Source organism: Scyliorhinus canicula, chromosome 16, assembly GCF_902713615.1.
Source record: "Scyliorhinus canicula chromosome 16, sScyCan1.1, whole genome shotgun sequence".
In the NCBI taxonomy this organism is placed as follows: Eukaryota; Metazoa; Chordata; class Chondrichthyes; order Carcharhiniformes; family Scyliorhinidae; genus Scyliorhinus; species Scyliorhinus canicula.
Window position 1 is genome coordinate 8,768,426 of NC_052161.1, and position 17,812 is coordinate 8,786,237.

At 45.6% G+C, this 17,812-nt stretch overlaps 1 protein-coding gene across 8 annotated transcripts in view; it reads left to right on the forward strand.

Moving 5' to 3' along the window:
- Positions 1–638: 638 nt before the first annotated feature.
- The window catches only part of r3hcc1l (R3H domain and coiled-coil containing 1-like), a 181,108-nt gene continuing 163,934 nt past the window's right edge, over positions 639–17,812 (forward strand). For 3 of the 8 annotated variants that reach the window (XM_038821597.1, XM_038821590.1, XM_038821591.1), the window contains exon 1: positions 646–691. The gene's annotated coding sequence lies outside the window, so the exon portion shown is untranslated. Of the gene's footprint in view, positions 692–1,833; positions 1,989–3,664; positions 4,067–17,812 lie in introns of those variants that run through there. The other 5 variants (XM_038821595.1, XM_038821592.1, XM_038821596.1 and 2 more) reach the window with 4 other exon arrangements.

Consider the following 17,812-nt stretch of genomic DNA (forward strand, 5'->3'; position numbering starts at 1 on the left):
ATGTATATTGGTGTTGTTAGATGTGTATTGGTGTTGTTAGATGTATATTGATATTGTTAGATGTATATTGGTGTTGTTAGATGTATATTGGTGTTGTCAACTGTGGGATAAATATTGGCCCCAGAGGAGAAATTCCCCTGTTATTGTTCAAATAATGCCTATGGGATCTTCAACCTGTTTTAAAGACAACTCGAAATAAAAAACAGGAACTGCTGGAAATGTTAATCCAGCATCTGTAGAGAGGGATATAGAGTGAACATTTTGAGTTGAACATCAGCAGAATGCCCCATTCCAGCATTGTCCCACTCTAGGGTGTTCCAAGAATTGTCCTGCACCCCAAGTTACTCTAATATTGTTTCCCTCCACCCAACATTGATTCCCCTATCCACCTCAGGGTGGTCCAACAGTGGCCTCCCTGCAGATTCCAAGGTGCTGGGGTGACGGGCTGTCCTATTGCACTGGAAACGTTAATTCTGTTTCTCTCTCCCCAGATGCCCAGCATCTTGTTCTGATTTCAGATCCACACCAGCTGGGCTGAACTACAACTCCCAGAGTTCACCCGGGCCGGCGCGCACTGCGCCATGACGTCAGGGAAGGGGGCGTGTGTGTGCGGCGGCGCGATGACGTCGGTTGTCATTGCGCTCGAGCTGCTGCCTGGAGACGGGAGGCCGGAGGGAGCCGGAGGGGGAAGGTAATGGAGGACAGGCCGAGCCGCCCGCGGCCCTGCTCCCGCCGCCTCACCAATCCCATTCTTACTGACCCCTGTGCCAGGCTGAGGCCTGCTGTATGTGTGTCTGACCTGGGTGGGGGAGGGGTTGGGAGACGTCAGCACCCTGGGGTGGCAGGGGGAGCAGTGCCAGAGCACCCTGGGTGGCAGGGGGAGCAGTGCCAGAGCACCCTGGGGTGGCAGGGGGAGCAGTGCAAGAGCACCCTGGGGTGGCAGGGGGAGCAGTGCCAGAGCACCCTGGGGTGGCAGGGGCAGCGGTACCGGAGCACCCTGGGGTGGCAGGGTGAATGGTGCTGGAGCACCCTGGGGTGGCAGGGGGAGCGGTACCGGAGCACCCTGGGGTGGTAGGGGGAATGGTGCCGGAGCACCCTGGGGTGGCAGGGGGAATGGTGCTGGAGCACCCTGGGGTGGCGGGGGAACGGTGCCGGAGCACCCTGGGGTGGCAGGGGGAACTGTGCCGTAGCACCCTGGGGTGGCAGGGGGAATGGTGCTGGAGCACCCTGGGGTGGCAGGGGGAGCAGTGCCGGAGCACCCTGGGGTGGCAGGGGGAACTGTGCCGGAGCACCCTGGGGTGGCAGGGGCAATGGTGCCGGAGCACCCTGGGGTGGCAGGGGGAACGGTGTAGGAGCACCCTGGGGCGTGATGAAGAACGGTACTGGAGCACCCTGGGTGGCAGGCACAACTGTGTTGGAGGAATCTGGGATGGGGGGGAAGGAACGACGGTGCTGGAACACTTGGGGTGGGGGAGGCAGACAGCATTGGAGCACCCTGGGGTGGGGGGACAACAGTGCTGGAGAACCTTGGGGTGGGGGAGTAACAATGTTGGAGCACCTTGGGGTGGCACTTGGAGTGACAGTTCTGGGACACCCTGGGGTGGGGATGGGGTGGGCGACGGTGCTGGGGCACCTTGGGTGGAGGTGTGGCGATAAAGTTGGAACACCCTGGGATGGCAGCCGGGAGTTACAGTGCCGGAGCACCCTGGGTTGGGGGGTGGGTGTCACAGTGCTGGGCAGATCTGGGATTGGGGGGAGGCGGGGGGGTGATAGTGCTGGGGCACGCTGGTGTGAGGGGTGGATGGTGATGGGGCACCATGGGTGGAAGGTGTTTCACTGTTTGGGTGGAGACATCTTTGGGGTTGAGACTTCAGTGTCGGTGGGCGTCCTTTGGGAATGGTGATCCCACTGTCATAGGAGAGCATCCTTTGGGAATGGTGATTCCGGTGTCGGAGGGCGTCCTTTGGAAATGGTGATTCCGATGTTAGGTATGGATTTCAGCAACTGGTTGGCAGGTGCAAGCTTTCAGTGTTTGAGGCAACCATGGGAACCTTGGTGGGGATAGCAGACATATTGGAATAATCTCTGAAGGAGATGAGTGCATGGGTTTTGAATGAGGTGGAAGAATATATCGGGGCAGGCTAGGGCTGCTTTGTGGAATCGGCATGCTTGGAGAGATGGTAATCCTTGTAATTAGTCGCCAATGGGGAGTTTGTGGGAGGGGGGCGTCAGCAGGTGATGATGTCGAGGAGTTGCCCTTTTCTGTTGTCAGGTTAAAGATTAATTGCTTTTGCTGTATAAGAATTGGGAAAACCTAATTTTACAAAAGAGTGTTTGTCATTGAAATCTATAAAAAGCTCTTTGTCAATGCGTGTAAAGAAATGTTGATGTTTTGTCCAGAGAGTTTATTAAAAACTGGCAAAGGGTCTCTATGTGAAAGAAAATCCACCTCTTACTGATAAATTCAGATGGGCCTATTGTGTATGACCAGCGGTTTCTGCATTTTTGAAACCTCTCCAGTCTTTTTATTTTCTCCCTTCATTTTTGTCATTGGGTTTCCAGTAAAGTGTGATGAGTGTGAGAGTTTGTGAAAACACTCCCAACAGTAGGATGGATTTTGTCTTTAAAAACTTGAGTTGCGTCTGAAGAGGGCAATTTGTGCAGTGAAGTACCAGTGAGGACAATTTTAGTGATGAATGTTGAGAATATTGAACAATAAGTGCATTGCCTTGCTTTGAAGCTTATTAGTGTTAAGTGTATTCTACGTTGAGCAGCAACAAGAAGCAGATTGTTGTCCTGATTCAACTCTTCAACACTGAATCAAGATAAACCTTAATAGTGGGTTGATGTTATTGTGATGAATAATAATAATCTTTATTGCCACAAGTTGACTTACATTAACACTGCAATGAAGTTGCTGTGAAAAGCCCCTAGTCGCCACATTCCGGCGCCTGTTCAGGTACACAGAGGGAGAATTCAGAATGTCCAATTCACCTAACAGCACGTATTATGGGAGTTGTGGGAGGAAACCGGAGCACCCGGAGGAAACCCACGTAGACACAGGGAGAATGTGCAGACTCCACACAGACATTGACCCAAGCTGGGAATTGAACCTGGGACTCAGGTGCTGTGAAGCAACAGTGCTAACCACTGTGCTACCATTTTTCTAATTTTGTTAATGCTTACAGAAAGCAATGGCTGATTCTGTCCATCGCATTATCAGATTGTGACCCTTTTAAAACCTCTCCTTTCAGAAGATGATTGCAGACTGCCAGTGACTCCAAGTAAACTTTTTCAGGATAAAATAATTCACAACTTCTCTCACCTCTGCAATGAGGTATTAAAATGGAAAGATCTGGCCTGTTAATGACAGGTGGCACACAGCTCCAGGGTCCCAGATTCGATTCCCGGCTTGGGTCACCGTCTGTGCGAACTCTGCATGTTCTCCCCGTGTCTGCGTGGGTTTCCTCTAAATAAAGAGTTAAGTTCTACTTACAAATCTGGTGCCTGTAAGTCATTGGAGCAGTCAAGAGTCAAAGATCTCAGAAAATATATACAAATTATTGGTTAATTCACTTAAGTAAGGACTCCGGGGGCTGGGATTGATCATGCACTGGCCCAGGGTGCCGCAATACTATCCAAACATTTATTGATTTGCACTGTAGATTCTATGATTTCTATCTTGAACAATGATTGAGCCTCCAATGATTGAGCCTCCCCCACCCTCTGGGGTACAAAATTCCAAAGATTCATCACCCTCTGAGTGCAAAAAATCCTCCCCCTCTCAGTCTTAAATGTCCAACACCTTATTTTGAGACTATGTCCCTTGGTTCTCGACTCACTAACCAGGGAAGCTGTTGAATTCGAATACTGAAGATGCCGCAATTTATATCACTAGTTTTATTTTTTTGTGAAGACGATGGAGATGAAACACAAAGGAGGCATGCATAGTCGTGGAAGCAATGTTACGTCATCCCTAAGATGTAATCCCCATGTAGATTCACCATTGGACTGAAATTTCCATCGCATCTACCATGAGCGAAAAAAGAATATATTTGGAATATAGGTGAGCTATATTTAGAAACTTTGCAAAAGGAAGATGAGTTGTTGTGAATTGACAGCACTGTGTGTCATTTGGAAAAGTGCAGAGTATGTTTAATGATTCACCTTTTCTAATGTATGTGAACGTAGTAGCTGAGTGCACTAAAAAGAATGCAATTTTTGCTGATTTACCTGTGAATGCAAGATCCTGTTCATCAACATGGGTGACGATGAGGCTGATAGGACAGCACAGTAGCACAGTTGTTAGCACAATTGCTTCACAGCTCCAGGGTCCCAGGTTCAATTCCTGGCTTGGGTCACTATCTGTGCAGAGTTTGTACATTCTCCCCGTGTCTGCGTGGGTTTCCTCCGGGCGCTCCGGTTTCCCCTCTCTGTCCAAAGATGTGCAGGTTAGGTGGATTGACTAAGCTAAATTGCCCCTAGTGCACAAAAAAGGTTAGGTGGGGTTACGGGGAAAGGGTGGCGGTCTGGGGTTAGGTAGAGTGCTCTTTCAGAGGGTCGGTGTTGACTTGATGGGCCGAATGGCCTTCTGCACGGCAGGACACTCTGGCACTTTTCTGGGATGCTGAGCGGTTGTTATCCCCGCCCGGAGAATCTCGAACCAAGGGGCATTTTCTCAGTCATAAGAGGTCAGCCATTTATAGCTGAGATGCAAACTTTCTTTCACTGAAAGGCTTGTGAATCTTTTGAATGTTCTACCCCAGAGAGCTGAAGATACTTAGGCATATTGAGTATTTTCAAGTTTGAGATCAATAGACTTTTAGACATTTAAATGAATCAAGGAATAAGTAGACTGTGCAGGAAGATCAACCATAATTTTTGGAAAAGTGGAGCTGGTCAGAGGGGCTGAATGACCCACTTCTCCTATTTATGTTATATTCTTGTGGAAAATATGAAATTCAGCTTCCATCCATATTTGGTTAAAACCTACTGAGACCGGCTTTTCACCACCAGACAGTTTTTCCACCTCATTTTCAGTGAGAGGAAATGTTTGTTTTCCACAACTGTTTTGATTCTAGTAAACCAGTTGAAGGTGCCTTGGTGTCCATAGTTTTACTCTCATCTCCTCTTCTCTTCTCCATGGCCAATTTGTGCTCATCCCACCTGAGAGTTTCCCTCTCCTGTCACAGCATACAGTATTGTTATGGCACAGAAGTCACCATTTGGCCTGGCTCTCCAAATGATCGTTACACCTTGGTGTCATTCCACTGCCTTCTCCCTGTAACCCTGCACATTACCAGCTCATGCTCTCTTGAACATCGCCATTCAATCTCCCTCCACTAGGGGCTGGTTTAGCACAGGGCTAAATCGCTGGCTTTGAAAGCAGACCAAGGCAGGCCAGCAGCATGGTTCACTTCCCATACCGTCCTCCCCGAACAGGTGCCGAAATGTGGCGACTAGGGGCTTCTCACAGTAACTTCATCGAAGCCCACTTGTGACAATAAGTGGTTTTCATTTCATTTTCACTATTCCCAGCAGTGCACTCCAGACCCAAACCGCTTGTGTGAAAATGTTTTTTCTCACTTTGATTTGCTCCTTTTGCAAATGCCTTTAAACCTGTGCCCTTTCATTCTCGATCCTTTTACAAGTGGGATCGGCTTCTCCTTAATTAATCATTCCAAGCCTGTCATAATTTTGAACGACACCATCAGGTCTCCTCTTAGCCTTCTCCCCTCCGAGGAGAACAGTCCCAACCTCTCCAATCAATCCTCGTCACTGAAGATTCTTATCCCTCGACCTATTTTGGTAAACCTCTTCTGTACTCTCTGCAACGTGTTCACGTCCTTCCTCAAGTGTGCCCAGAATTGTGCACAATACTCCAGCTGAGCTCCAACTAGTGTCCCGTACAAGTTCAACACAATGGTCTTGACCTCATTCCCACTAAATTGCTGAACACCCAACCTCTACTGACCTCCATGCTACCTGACATTCACAGAATTATAGATTTAGTAAAGCACAGCAGAAGGTCAATTTTCCCATCAAGTCTCTGCAGCTCTTTGAACGAGTAATCCAATTAGTTCTGCCCTTTCGCTATACCCTTGCAAATTTCTGTTGAAACATTCAGCTAATTCCCTTTTGAAGGCTGCTACCCTAGTCAAGTGCATTCCAAATCCTAACCACTCATTGCCTAAAAATGTCTTTCCCTGTGCTGCCTCTGGTTCGTTTGTCACCTTAAATTTGTGTTCTTTGGTTAGGGACGCTTTAGCCACTGAGTTCAGTTTTCTTTATTTACTCTATTTAAACCCTTCATGATTTTACACACCTCTAACAAAAATCCTCACCGCATTCTTTGCTCCTGGGAGAACAACTCAACTTCTCCATTGCGAATTGTTCCATTTCCTCAGATACTGTTCCCTCCACTTCCAAACTACCAACAGCAGCTCACAAACCTGTCCTTGAACCATCTGATTCTTCAAATCTATTGCCCCATCTTCAACCTCCATTTCTAAAGGCTAGACCATGTCACCATGTGAAGCACAATCGCTTCACAGCTCCAGGGTCCCAGGTTCGATTCCGGCTTGGGTCACTGTGCGGAGTCTGCACATCCTCCCCGTGTGTGCGTGGGTTTCTTCCGGGTGCTCCGGTTTCCTCCCACAGTCCAAAGATGTGCAGGTTAGGTGGATTGGCCATGATAAATTGCCCTTAGTGTCCAAATTGCCCTTAGTGTTGGGTGGGGTTACTGGGTTATGGGGATAGGGTGGTGGTGTTGACCTTGGGGAGGGTGCACTTTCCAAGAGCCGATGCAGACTCGATGGGCCGAATGGTCTCCTTCTGCACTGTAAAAAATTCTATGAGAGGGAGGTGGACGCAGGTAGATGAGGTCATGGAGGAGTAAGTGGCCACATGGCTGATAGTGTGCCAGGAACATGTTGGCTAAGTCCCAGCTGCCTCAACAGTCTTCCGGCTAGTAGCCAGTGGCTGCAGCCGGGGTGTCAGTGCAAGCCTTGGCCCTCAATACCACGCCCTCGCTCCCGGCAGCCACAGGAAGCTAGAGTCAGTGGTGGGAGAAGCAAACAAACAGACCCGTAGCTCTAGGATGACGGGTATAGAGGTCCGCATGGAGAACAAAAGGAAACTCAAAATGGGGGCCAAGGCCATACCACCAAAATCGAAAAAAATAAATTCCTCTCGAAGGAGAGGGGAGAAAACAAACTACATTCTCAGTTGCTACGGTGCTTTATACCTGCTCGTTCTTGTCAACTTCTCAACGACGAGATGGGAGGCTGACAGTGAGGGCTTTGCAATATTCACGCCTGGGATAAGAAAAGCACGAATGAATGTGAGAGAATCTGAGGCATGGATGGAGAGGGGATGGAAGTAGATAGTATTAGTGATGAATTTTGTATGGTATCAGGAGCTTGACTGTAGTTCAAAAGGAATACTGAGATTGCGAGCAGTCTGATTCAGTCTGCAGCAGTCAGCAGAGCGAGAAAGACGGCATCAGTGACGACGATACAGAATCTATGATGTGGACTGACAAAGCCTTCCCAATGTTTAATTGGAGGACTGGATGGAGGGATTGAGAGGTGGCCATGGGATGCAGTTGGGTGTCAGCAGCATTTGTGTGGAACTTGCCAGCACGTCTTTAGAGGAAGTTGCTAAGTGGCAGCAGGTAGCTGAGAAATAAGAGGTAGACATGGATATATCTTTGAGGAGCTCGAGAGGTGAACGTGGGAAGAGAAGCCATTTTAATAGAACCTCTGGCTACAACTGGAAGGAAAGGTGCTATATAGATATAAGCTGGGATTGATGGGCAAGAACGGGATCGGGCAAGGAGCAGCCAGCCACATTCAGCTGGACAATGGAGGAGAGCTGTGTTTTCAACTGTTCCAAAGGCTGCATTTATAATATAATTGCATCAGCCTTCAGGTAGAGCACTACAATATAAACACAGTATGAGTGCTGGCAAGAAGGTTAGAACCACTAGCACAAATTATTCACAGCTCAATAGGCATGGGTGGAGCCACTGCGTTTACTTTCAGATTTTAATAAAGGTTAGAAGCTCAGGGGTTTGAATGGTGTAGATTTGATTTCTATAGAGGCAGAAAATACAAAATCTATTTTTAGCAATTCGGGGGAAAGTAAGGAAATTAATGGTGAGCTACTATTTGCTTATGAAAAGCAGTTATGCCTAACACACTGATGGTGATTATTTGAAAATGTAGCAAAGTTGCTAGAGAATGGCTAATTGATTAATGTATGCATCTTACCGTTAAAGCTCCCCCACAAGTGACTTGTGGCTGAAGATAAAGTCTTTCAGATAGAAAATGAAAATGTTGATTCAGAAATTATCAGGCTAATAAATTAAATTAATGATTATTCATGGGCTTCCAAGTATTAACCCCTTCTTTTTCAAAATGGTAAGCACCAGTTGATCACCGGTGACACTGCTCACGGTAGGTCAGACAATACAAAGAGTATCAGGCTGGCATGTTTTACCAAGTTACACAGTGTTTTATTCTTCTGCAGAAGCACAGAGATGTGTAAATTGATTTAAGGCCACACCGTGTAATTGCTGTTCCTTCCTTGGGTTGATTAGAAGCTGATTGATTTCAGCATAGTCTCAGGTTAATTAGGGGGCAGGCTACCGTTCTTCATTCTGTGTAAAAGGAATTTGCATATGTGAATTTTGATAGAGGTGCCTCAAAACATTGAAATAGTTCAACCTATTATCTTAGATTTAGTGCCTCTTAATAGGTAATATGATGTCGTGATATCTTGAAGATTGAAAAGTTGCACAGCTTACATATTGACATGTGAATGGCATATGGTATCAGATCATTGAGCCCGGGGGAAGAGAGGAATTAATTTAAATCTCAAGGATGTCCTCAACACCCATTCCCCTCGATTTCCTGTGCAGCAAACCAGGAAGAAAGTCTTTAATTTTCCCAACTTTTTAAAGTAGCACGACTCATGAAGGTGAGTCTTCGGAGTCTTCCAAACTGAAAACAATTTTTTTTTGGGCGGCATGAATGACAGATCCAACCAGCCTTGTTGAAATTGAGAGAAATGGAGATTGTTGACTGTTGTATGAATATGATCTCTCCGAACTAGTACTTTGAGTTCCAATTGGTAATGAGGTTTCTAGTGGCAGCTCTGGATGGACTAATTCTCTCCCATCTTTAAGAAAAGATGGGTTCTGAAAAACTCTAACCTCAAAACAAAATGATGCAGAGAGTGGAGATTGTATCAGTTAAGAAGTAATCCAATGCGTGATTACACTAAGTCGTCTCCCTCTTATAGTTGCACGGTGGTTAGTACTACTGCTTCACAGTGCCAGAGTCCCATGTTCGATTCCCGGCTTGGGTCACTGTCTGTGTGGAGTCTGCCAGTTCTTCCTGTGTCCACATGGGTTTCCTCCGGGTGCTCCGGTTTCCTCCCACAAGTCTCGAAAGACGTGCTGTTAGGTAATTTAGACATTCTGAATTCTCCCTCTGTGTACCCGAACAGGCGCCGGAATGTGGCAACTAGGGGCTTTTCACACTAACTTCATTGCAGTGTTAATGTAAGCCTACTTGTGACAATAAAGATTATTATTATTAGAACTGGTATACTGTTTTGGTTATAAACCAGTGTGGGTTGTCTGGATGAGGTGGGTTCCCATAACCTGTTGTAGAATTTCACATTCTTAACTCTGAGTGGTGGAATGAAGATTACATTCTACTCGTGGATCTGACGCGGTGCTACTCCTGGTGAACTAAAGAATCTGCTGGAAATTTATGAAAGGTTTAATTGGGAGATTCACACCCTACTGAAGTCCAGGTCTGAGGCATTCAAGACAGGCAACCTTGACCTATACAAGAAATCTAGGTGCGACCTCTGCAAAGCCATCAGGGACGGCAAGAAACAATATCAGACTAAGATAGAATCACAGACTATTGACATGGACTGTCGTCGGTTATGGCAATGCAAAACCAAGTAGAATCTCTGGCAACAGCGCACCTCGCCCCGATGAACTCAATGCATTCTATGCTTATTTTGAGCAGGAAACCAACAAACCATTGTCAACGGCCCCAACAGCCTTGGACACACCCATAACATCCATAATGTCGTAGCACGGTTGCACAGAGTCAGGGTCCCAGGTTAGCTTCCCGGCTTGAGTCACCGTGCGGAGTCTGTATGTTCTCCCTGTGTCTCCAAGGGTTTCCTCCAGGTTCTCCAGTTTCCTCCTACAAGTCCCAAAAGACGTGCTGTTAGGTGAATTGGACATTCTGAATTCTCCCTCTTGCGTACCCAAACAGGCGCCGGAATGTGGCGACTAAGGGATTTTCACAGTAACTTCATTGAAGTTTTAATGTAAGCCTACTTGTGTCAATAGTAATGATTATTATTAACTACCAAACAGCATCAGAAGTCAGATCAGCCTTTTTTTAAATTAAAATTTAGATTACCCAATTATTTTTTCCAATTAAGGGGCAATTTAGCTTGGCCAATCCACCTACTCTGCACATTTTTGGGTTGTGGGGGCGAAACCCACGCAGACACGGGGAGAATGAGCAAACTCCACACGGGCAGTGACCCAGAGCCGGGATCGAACCTGAGACCTCAGCGCCGTGAGGCAGCTGTGCTGACCACTAGGCCACCGTGCTGGCCAGATCAGCCTATTTGAAAGTGAACTCCTAGAAAGCAATGGGTTATGAATAAGTCCCTGGTCGTACACTCAGATCCTGTGTGAACCAACTAGCGGGTATGTTCGCAGGCATCTTCAACTTCTCCCTACTCCCTTCCGAGGTTCCCACCAGCTTCAAGAAGACCACAATCATACCAGTGCCAAAGAAGAACCAGACAACTTGCCTCAACGACTACTGCCCGGTGGCCTTCACATCTATCATTATGAAGTGCTTCGAGAGGTTATTCATGAGACACATCAACTCCATACTCCCAGAATGCCTTGATCCACTGCAATTCGCATACTGCCCCAACCGGTCCACAGCAGACACTATCTACCTGGCCCTACACTCATCCCTGGAGCATCTCGACAACAAGGACTCCTATGTTGACTACTTTCCATTGACCACATCTCGACCTTCAACACCATAATCCCTGCCAAGCTCATATCGAAACTCCAAAACTTAAGACTTGGCTCCTTCCTCTGCAACTGGATCCTTGACCTCCTGACCCATTGACCTCAATCAGTAAGGATAAACAACAACACCTCCTCCACGATAGTCCTCACCACCAAGGCCCTGCAAGGCTGTGTACTTAGCCCTCTACTATACTCCCTAGACACACACGACTGTGGCAAAATTCAGCTCAAATTCCATCTACAAGTTTGACGATGAATGGCCAGAGTGGGTCAGATCTCAAACAACGATGAGTCAGAATACAGGAGGGAGATTCTCTAATGTAGTGACATGGTGCAATAACAACAATCTCTCCCTCAATGTCAGCAAAACTAAGGACCTGGTCATCGACTTCGGGAAGCAAAGTGTCGTACACGCCCCTGTCTGCATTAATGGTACCGAGATGGCTGACGGCTTAAATTCCTAGGTGTGCTCATCACCAACCATCTGTCCTGGTCCACCCACGTTGACGCTATGATCAAGAAAGCACAACAGCACTTATTATTCCTCAGGAAACTAAGGAAATTCGGCATGTACACATTGACTCTTATCAATTTTTACAGATGCATCTTAGAAAGCATCCTGTCTGGCTGCATCACTGCCTGGTATGGGAACAGCTTGGCCCAAGACTGTAAGAAACTACAGAGAGCTGTGAACTCAGCCCAGTCCATCATGCAAACCTGCCTCCGTCCATTGACTTTATCTACACCTCCTGCTGCCTTGGGAAAGCGGGCAGCATAATCAAAGAATCCTCTCATCCGGGGTGTTCTCTCTTCCAACCTCTTCCAGGTAGAAGATACAAAAGTTTGAGAACACGCACTAACGGATTCAAAAACAGCTTCTTCCCCTCTGTTACCAGTCCCATGAATGACCCTCTTATGGAATGAACTGATCTCGCCACGCATCTTAGTGTATAACACTACACTCCATCTGCTCCACCGTGTCTGTGTCTATGTATTTGCATTGTGTATCTATTGTAGGTCCTATGTTTTTCATGTATGGTACGATCTGTCTGGACAGTACGCAAAACAACACTTTTCACCCACCGTACCTCGGTACACATGACAAATCGAAATCTAAGTGCATAACAAAATGTTTTTTGATTTTGTCAAAACCAATATGGGTAAGTAGATAGTAAAGTATTAGCCCTTTTAGATATACAATTGGTACATTCAAACAGAAGAACCAAAAAGCGTTGATGAGAGAACCATGGATTGGGAAAGACATGTTGGAGGAAGGGATGGAGGCCATGTGCTTGCAATAAATTGGCTAGAATGAAGTGTGAAGGACAGAAGTGATGCGTCAGTAATGCCTCCAGGTTGCGGCTGACTGGTATTAATCCCAGGCGTATTAATGGAAGCTGAGCCATTTGTCATCTGCTCATGGACATTTCAGGTACCACATTTTTTGTTGAAAGATGTGACATTATGGCTGTGTGCCATGGGCCGATTCTAGATAGAAAATACTGGGAATACTCATCAGCTCTGACAGAATCTGGAGAACAGAGTCAACTTTTTCTGCCTTTCCAGCATTTTCTTTTGATTTCCAGCATCTGCAGTATTTAGCTCTTGGCTGATTGTCGATACTTGTTTGATCTGTGAGGGGGGGGGGGGGGGGGGGGGGGGGGCGACATCCAGCAACAACATCCTAGATTTTCAAAACTCTTCCAAACTTGAGTTGCATTTGGGGAAAAAATATTGATCTCAACATTGGAAAGAAGGAGCAGTAATTGCATGTTTGCTGCTAGGAATGGAAGCAATTTAAGGTAATGTATTAAGGAACCTCCAAGTGCCTTCCTTGTGTTAACTCGAGTGTATTGGTGCTAATATGCTGAATGTTGTCAAAAATGTTGCGAAGATTTTCAAAGTATCCTGGAGGTTCAGTCTCTGTGCCACACTCCAATAGTTTCTCATTGGGGGGAATAAAGCACAATAAGCTGCTGCAGTCTATTAAATCTAGACTTGTGTTTCTGAGGCTGAAGTAATCAGAAAATTAATTTTGCATCTGGCCACGTTGAGCTAATATTGGGTGCAGCTTGTGGCTAAATGAGATGCTAATAACTGCGGAGCTCATTTATCATTTGAGGTGATGGTGCCAGCAAACGATGGAGTCTCTTTACAGGGCCTTTAATATAAGATCCTTGGCAGACCTATGCATTATTGATTGATGATCTCGGTTAGCTGAGACACAATGCGCTTAGATCCCATTGTTGTTGCTCTGAAAATTTGCCCTGTATAACTTGGAAGAAAAATGCTCACACTTAACGTCGAGCAGCACAAATTGACAGCTCATGGTATTATGGGCATGGCCACTTACATAGCTAGTTCCTGATGTTAGTCATTTGTTTACTTACTTAGAGCAGTGATGATGCATTTCTTTACTGATAAATGAGGAAGTAATTGAAGTGCAAGCGAACCTGGTATGCACAGGGCGGCGCGATGGCACAGTGGTTAGCACTGCCATCTCAGTGCCAGAGACCCGGGCTCGATTCCCAGGTGGCTGTCTGTGTGGAGTTTGCATTTTCTCCCTGTGTCTGCGTGGGTTTCCTCTGGCTGTTTCCTCTCACAATCCAAAGATATGCAGGTTAGTTGATCAATTCTCGGGGTTACGGCGATGAGGCGGGGAAGTACATCTAGATAGAGTTCCCTTTCGGAGGGTTGGTGCAGACTTAATGGGTCGAATGGCCTCCTGCACTGTCAGGATTCTACAGACTCTGCGATTTGTTTCCAAGCATTAGGAATAGAATTTAGGCTTCCTTACTTGATTAGTAAATGTATCATGTGAAATGGCACAGTACTATCCTTGCTTTGTACGTTCCTGATTTTAACCGCCCCACCATTGGCGGCCAGACTTTTGCTCATTGGACCCCCAAGCTCTGGCGTAGTGGTATTGTCACTGGATCAGTAATCCAGATGCTCTGCTGACCTGGTTTTGAATCCCACCTTGGCAGATAGTGTCATTTGAATCCAATAAAAATCTGGAATTAAAATCTAATGATGACCATGAAACCATTGTCGCTTGTTGTAAAAACCCATCTGATTCAGCAATGTTCTTTAGGGAAGGAAATTCGCCACCCTTACCTGGTCAGGCCGACATGTGACTCTCGACCCACAGCAATGTGATTGACTCTTAAATATCCTCTGAAAGGGAGGCACCCAGGGGCAATTAGGGTTGGGCAACAATTGCTGGCCTTGCCAGTGACGACCATGAAAGAATAAAGAAAAACTTTCTTCCCAAAACCTCTCTATTTCCTTTCCTTGACCATCTGTCCTGATACATGTGTGTTTCAGTGTCTAATTTTGTTCAAAACACCTTGGCATGCTTCAGTATATTCAAGATTCTGTATAATTGTAAGTTGTATACAGGTGAATCCCAGGTTCAGTCCCTTATAAAGGCAGGGGAGTTAGCCCTGGTGACTGGCAAGTGTTTAGCCCTCAATCAACATCGCTAAAAATAGAAGACCTGGTCATTTTAACTTTGCTGGTTGTAGAAGTGTAAATTACTTGCTGTTTCCGAATTGCAATAATGGTTACTTTTTAGTAGTACCTCATTAGCTGTGAAGTGCTTTATCACAATCTGTGGTATTTTCCTCATAGCCCCTGAGGTGATGTGAATGCAGAAATTTGCCCTCCATGTCTGTGGCGACTGGAGGACTTGAGGAATATTGGGTTCTAAGTATTGGGAAATTTATGGGTTAAAAGCTTGGGGTCAGATTGTGTTTGACTGCAGTGGTCGTGTTTTTCAAAAATAATTCTGTTTTGTAGGGGCTGGGTACTTTCAGCAGCTAGAAGGCAAAGGAATGTGTTTTTCAGTCTGGGCTCATAGACTGCGGTATGACTGGGAAAGTCCCTGGGGAGGTGATGGGCTTTGCAGCCTGCTGAAATCATTTGTTTTTCAGCTTGAGGAGATGAGGCCATTGCTGGGTGGACCCAAGGTATGCAGGGAGACATTTCGAAAAGCTTTAGAGAGGCAGATCTTTAGAGGAATCTTTGGAGAGAGGAGTTTGATTCTGATCTGCCTGACGTGGAATCCAAAATTCCCCCACAGTAAGTTAGATTGAGAGCTGCATGTTTATTTTCTTGTTTAATGGAAAATTGAGTAGTAGTGTTTAAGGGGTAATTATAAGGTGTTCTTTTTGTGTGTGTGAAGTTTTTTTAAAAAGTTGATATTGTGTTCATAATAAAGTGTTGTTTTAAAAATAATCAAGCCCTATTTCTTCTTGCAGTCACTCCTGGAGCGAATCATTCTTTCCGCACAGTCTAACATATAAACTAAAACATTGGGGTTTCGGTCCAATGTTCGACCCATTCTTGGGGTCTGGTCTGGGATCGTAATGTGTCAGGTTTGACTCTTGATCGCTATTCAGTGATTCCTGCTAGAAACAATATGCGCCCGATTATTGGCCACGAGCTGCTTAAGGCACATCAGCTGTGATTTTTGCCCTTTCCTTGGGCACCCAATTTGAATAGCTTGCTGCCACTGAACATTTAAACTCTTGCATGACAGACAAACACTGAGTGGAGGTATTGGGGGACAGACAGCACCCATAGACTTGTGGCCCAATCACCCATCCGCAGCAGAAACAATTATAAAAAAACATTGGCATTGATGCCCATCTCCAACACAGTAAATGGTTTCAAGAAGGAGATGGATATATCTCTGATGAAAATGGGTTAAAGGGATATGGCCAACAGGTGGGGAGGTTGGGGTAGGGTTAGGACTTGAGACCAGGAAGAGATCCAGCCACGATCTGATTGAATGGCGGAGCAGGCTGCAAGGGCTGAATTGCCCACTTCTGCTCCTAATTCTTGTATTACTGTCCTGCATCTCTGCTTCATACTGGCGATACTCTGATCAAGTGGGAAGGCTGTATATGGTGATCTGCTGCAAGTTTGTTTAAAATTTATGATGCCATTTTTCTGGGTAGAACTGAGCTTAAATTAACTTTACATATTAAAATAATATATTTTAAATATTTGATGGTCTAGAATCTTTGTGAGATGTAACTTGTAGTCCTCAGGCATATTGGCTCAACTGTTATTAGATTTAGCTTGAATTGATCTTTTCACTTATTTATTACACTGCTGACATTTTGACCCCTTAAAATGTAACTGGGTATTAAAGTTATTATTTTTTTTAAATTCCCAATTATTTTGGAATTGGGTGGAAGAAAATTGCTGCTGTTAGATTAATTTCCTTCTTGTTGCATTTTATCTACACCTCAATTAACCTTTTCTGCTGAAGTAATGTTAATTCACTAAACTGAAAATACTTTTTGAGATGTTGAAGAGATTCTGTTGTTTTGTCAGCTTTTCATCGCAGTGCAGTTGTGGGTTTGTTTTTGCCATTTTCCTGTCGGAGCCAGGCTGCTTCTGCTTTGCAATAATGCGGAACCCCGGAGTGTTAGGTGCTGCAGTTTCCATGGAGCGCAAGCTTGGTCTGAAATGTGCTCTCGGGCCAGGGCCTACAATGAAAGTCAGTTTTCAGCAGTGGGATATTCACTGCGAGTCATGTAGCATCCCCATGAAATGGATACATGTCACCACTAGGTATGGGAAAGTGTTTGCAGTGGTGGATAAAGGAAACTTTCCTGAATGCACATAAGTTGCATTGAAATCTCCTGCGTTATAGAAGCGGCATTCCACTTGTAGGAAAAACTAGAACCATTTGTCGTAAAAACTAGAACCAGAGGACTAGAACCAGAGGACACAATCTCAGACTAAAGCGACGATCGGTTAAAACTGAAATGAGAAGGAATTTCTTCAGCCAGAGAGTGGGTGAATCTCTGGAACTCTTTGCCGCAGAAGGCTGTGGTGGCCAAATCACTGAGTGTCTTTGAGACAGAGATAGATAGGTTCTTGATTACTAAGGGGATCTGGTGTTATGGGGAAACAGCAGGAGAATAGGGATAAGAAAAATATAAGGCATGATTGAATGGCGGAGCAGATTCGATGGGTCGAGTGGCCTAATTCTGCTCCTATGTCTTATTGTCTTATGATGCTTGGATTCTTTTTCTTTCTCTCTGACAATGGGAATCAACCCTGAGTAAAACCTTTCCTCAGTTGCTCGCCACCACCCCCTCCCCCAACCTCCCTCCTGGAAGCCAGTCGAGGAATATCAAATTTTCGTGACCTGGCCTGCCATGTAAACAATGAATAATTCATTTTGAAATGGCCACATCTGTCTCTTTGAATTCATCTGTGAAAAAATAATTTTGCTGGGGCATGGCAGTTAACAGTGTCTGCCGCTAGTTTGAATTGTCTCATAACCCTCTGCACCTTGAGAGAATTTTGTCCGCTAATGTGCAGGTGAGAGTTGGTAATGGCGCAGGGGGCAACATGGGACATCGGGACATGAGTGAACAGCAACTCTGTATCACCTTAACCAGAGACATTTATTCAGCACTTGAAAAGGACTGAGAAGGCAGGTGAATAAGAGAGGGTGGGGGTTGAATTCAATGCCAAATCAGGTTTAAAAAGAGAAAGATAGGGAAAAAAGAATGGTTAAAGTGATGGAGCAATTTTGACATTTTTGAAATCTGAAAGAATCTGCCTCTTCACTTTTTATGTTTCATTGTTGCTACCAAGGATGTTTATTGGCAGCTACCAATACTTGCTTTGTACTAAAAGGTATTTGGACTTTTAGTTGGTAGTTCTAATATCTGCGGCCAGTTTGGTTCACATCTA